A 4,548-nucleotide genomic window follows, 5' to 3' on the forward strand; every position below is an offset into this window, starting at 1 on the left:
GAATATATGCAGTGTATTATTTGTTGAAACTGTTCTTCCAATTTGATTTGAAACTGTCTCATTGCTATCTGTTTATCAATAAAACTTTGAAAAAAACCTACATGATACATATCCACTTTCACAGAGAAATTGCATCTGTTTCTTGAGAAATAAGCTTAGTATTTGTATCTATTTTAAAGTTAAGGGTATTTGTTTTATGAGGGATTTTAACAACATGCTAGGAAAATAGTTTACTGATTTTAAGGCATATTCATACTTAAATATGAAAGTATAGAATCAATACAACTTGCAGAAATTGTAAGGCATATCTGTGTTGTATTCCTAAACAGAATCTAAATCTATAGAGCTCAAGAGAAATGACTAGTATCCATTTACAAAGTCATTACCAAATATATGAACTATGCAAAAATTAAATAGTTCTTGACAATTATATACCCTAATTATAAATGTTTTTCAAATTCATTTGAGAAGCATGCGCTAAAGTTTTAAGAAATAAATTCTACATTCAACTGTTGGGGTTATGATATTAGAACACATTGCCTTAAAAAGATTTTTCCCTTTGTATTGGCATCATATATCTATGTTATAGAGCAAATTTAATTTGTAAACTAAATGTGTTTAAATTTCTTCTACTTTACTGAATACAAGATGTAAAGATAATAGATGAATTTAGATGACTGAGTGGATTAACACCATGAAATTTTGTATATGAAAGAATTCTGAATATGACACTGTATATGGCCAATGTAATTCATTTTCCACTCTGGTTTTGAAAGAAAAGCAAGCTGGGCTACACATCATGATTTTTGTCATGTAGTTATTTCTTTGTATCTAAGAGTACCATTGTATTAACAACTTACCATTTCTCAGCAAGCATGTTCTCTGAAGGTTGCCTTGCTAAGAGAACTTACTGGTGGCCTTATTTTTTTAGGTCCACGAAGATACCTTCTTGAGGTCCTCCGAGGAACTGGCTCATTATTGTAAGAGATAGTGAGAGCTCAGTGTCAGAGTTTAGAAGTAAAAGGTGATAATCTGAACAGAGAAAATGCTCACTTCAGAAGAAATTTATTCCATCTGTTTGTGTCTAGGTGTTCGTATTTGTCAGTTCAAAGGAAATTTCTGAATTTCTTACCTTTTTGCATAACTCAGAACCCACAGAAATGTTATTTTTTAGTTTAAAAAGGTCTTGACATTTCTGTGCCCCTGTGGACTTATAAAACATCTTTGAGAATTGTCATGATAAGCACTGACTTGAAGAAAACAGATTCTCTTAGCTTTTTAAGAGGCTGATATAGTCTGTGGATTTATTTAATAGGCTCATGTCTCAGAGGTGATTTCCTTGTCCACATTGAGCTCAGTTTCTAGGGCAAGCAGTATGTGAGGAAGTAAAACTGGAGCAAAAATCCCCCAACCTTAACATAGAATGCATTTTATTAGTGAATGCAATGCAAGATCCTGTCTCCCTGAAAACCTGACAAATAAAAGAGATCACACACTGTGAAATGTCATCACTGTTCACTGAAGTCCTGGCTTCAAGTATTCCACTCTGTTGTTTCTAGTTCTGAGCTCAGAGTTCGCCATCCCACTGATGTTATGTCAGATGTATTTGGCTTCAGAATCTTCATCTTTTAGGGGAAGATTTAAGAAACGAGAGTTGATGTTTATACCTATTGCATTATTCACCAGATCCTAATAAACCAAAAGATTGTTAACCCAAATTTTCATTCCTTTCTTCCCTTTTACAAGATAACTGTAACAAGCCTGTTGTTATTGTTAGAGAAAAATAAAAGAATTTTATATGGAAAAAGTTCTTTTGAAGCTTTTATACCAAGCTCACTTATAACAAATAAATAGGTGCATTACTCGCCTTCATTACATTGTACATAAATAATTTATGGCATAGCTTTACTTAATTCCCTAACATGAATAAGTACTTTATCTTTTTTCTTTACCTATAATTCAGATAAAGTTAAATGTGTATATAAAAATAATTCACATATAACTTTAGTGATTGCCATATGACCCAGAAAAACAAATTGAGGAGGATAAGAGTATCAATTTCCTCTCCTAATATGTTGCATTCACTCTTTTTATGGATTAAATTTACCTTTGACAAGAATGCAATCCATACAGTTTAGCACTACACGTTTAATTAAGTGAAATTAACATTAGGTTAGCGAACATGGCCATGGTGGCCTTCCTGAAGCACTGAAGTATGTGCTGAGACAGGGTTCTTTGGTCCTGTGCTGAAACAGAGGCCACCAAAAGTCATTTGAAGGATTTTGTTTTGTTTTGTTTAGGTTTTTTGGCTGGCTCAGGCTGCCTTGAGGGTGGGTCTGGTAAGGCATGTGGAGCTGGGGATTGAATTGCAGTCCCCTGGCCCTGACTAGGTTTGCCCAAGGAGGCACTTAAACAACTGAGCTAGCCCTTAAGCCCCTGGACCCAGTCATTTGAATGGAAACAAAACATCCAGTATTCCTGATCTGTTATGCAAGCACCTAACTTACGAACTTAGTACTATACACTGGTATCTATTATTTATATAATTTTTAAAAATTATGGTTATTTGGGTGGTTTTTTCTTTTTTTTTTTTTTTTTTTTTTTTTTTTTTTTTTTTTTTTTTTTTTTTTTGGCAGAACTGGGGATTGAACTTAGGCCCTTGCACTTGCCAGGGAAGCACTTATTCCACTGAGCCATCTCCCCAAGCCCAAATTCTGGTTATTTGTAGTCATTTCATACATATATATCTTTACACAAACCAGCACACGTTCATTTGTGGAATCCAATTTTGGTGGGTACATTTATGTATACCACCTTTATAGAGAGTTTTGTTTTATCATTGGATTTCATTTCTCCATCAATTGTTTTTGTCCTATTACTGAGTCTGAGTACTTTGCATTCAGAAGTGTCAGTCAAATAACATTTAATATATAGATTCATTATGGCACAGGACTCTGCTTTTTTCAATTAATAAGGCATTCTGACATTAAAGGAAGAAATGAGAAATGTGAAAACTTGATGATGTTCATGATTTGGAATACATCACAACCTGTACTTCAAATATGTAGGCTTTAGAAAGCTCAATACAAGTTTTGCCAAGGATATTTTCTGTTCATTTTTATATCCTTAAGCATTTCAAAGGGAGCTGGTTCTGTGTATTTGCATTCCATTTATGTGTAATTCATCAAAACATTGTTCTGAAAGGGGAGAAAATAAAAACAAAAACTTAAGATATTTCTAGTATTTAACACTAATAGAGTACGAATTTCAGAACTTACTTCAGTGGCTGACATCTGCCTCCTGAATTTGTCTATAGTACTCCTTAAAATCAACTATCATTTGGAGTACACTGAGATACGTATTGTTCATGTAGAAACCTACCCTTTATATTGTTCCTTATAAAGGCATTTTATGATATCATTTGTTGTATACGTATTGCCATAAATAACAGAGAAGTTAAAATTTCCTCGATATGGTATACTAGGTTAACACTTAGAATTCTACTGTTGTTTGCCATATCTTATTGGACTGAAATAGAGTCAGACTGCCTGGGATGAGGATTCCCTTCAATTTTGTAATTATTTTCCTCATGTATAAAATAGAGATGGTAATAGTGCCTGCATTTTTATAGAGTAGTAATTATTATTAATTTTATTAAATAAAATTTTACCTAGGAAAGACAGACATATAACCAAATTTGGAGCTATTAGTAGTTTAATTTGATGAGTGATTCACAAAAAAAGAGATAATTGATTTCTGATGTGTATACATTTTGTCTCATAATTTATTCTGTTTTACTCTGTTCCTTAAAAGTAAGAAATGTATCCCATGCCAAATTACCTATTCCATACTCAGCTTGAGAAGTTTGTATGGAGTATTTGTGGAGTCTTCTTGGCTTTAAATCTCATGATCTTGCAATAAGCTTTTCTTTAAAAAAGAGTAATTCTTACTGTACTGATGTTTATGTTTTTCTTTATTTCACTAAATATGTCAGATTATACCATTTTTCTGGGCAACAATTTTGCAATAGTATCTACTATTGAGGGATGCACAGATATTTAATTTTGCTCTTAAAAGTTTATGAGTCACTCAAGTGTAAAATAGAAGGCAAGAAGATCAGGTGGTGCTCAAAGAAGAAAATACATTTTATGGTGTACTGAATTGTAATTTATAAGCAGAATTGGGAGTTAAACTTACATAATCTCTTTGTAGTCCACTTTTGTGGCTGTTACCTTTCAAATTAAATGAGTACCCTTGTGTGTTTGTATGTTTTGAGTGCTCAAAAGAATGAGTGGTCTCTTTTTATATTAATCTTTATGCATTTCTTTTTTTTTTTTTTTTGCAGAACCAGGGATTCAACTCAGGCCCTTGGGCCCTTGTGCTTGCCAGGGAAGAGCTTATTCCACTGAGCCATCTCCCCGGCCCCTAATCTTTATACATTTCTGTGATATATAATATTGTTTATTTTCATTGAGTTCATCACTTTTTTTGCCTTCAATTCCTTCCCATAATTAAATATGTAAACATATATAAACACACATATGTATT

The 4,548-nt window shown here is 32.8% G+C and overlaps 1 protein-coding gene across 2 annotated transcripts in view; it reads left to right on the forward strand.

Moving 5' to 3' along the window:
- The window catches only part of Prkn (parkin RBR E3 ubiquitin protein ligase), a 1,575,591-nt gene that overhangs the window by 346,293 nt on the left and 1,224,750 nt on the right, over positions 1-4,548 (forward strand). The gene's annotated exons all lie outside the window — the stretch shown is intronic.

Source organism: Octodon degus, unplaced genomic scaffold (genome assembly GCF_000260255.1).
Source record: "Octodon degus isolate 3935 unplaced genomic scaffold, OctDeg1.0 scaffold00112, whole genome shotgun sequence".
Lineage (NCBI taxonomy): Eukaryota > Metazoa > Chordata > Mammalia > Rodentia > Octodontidae > Octodon > Octodon degus.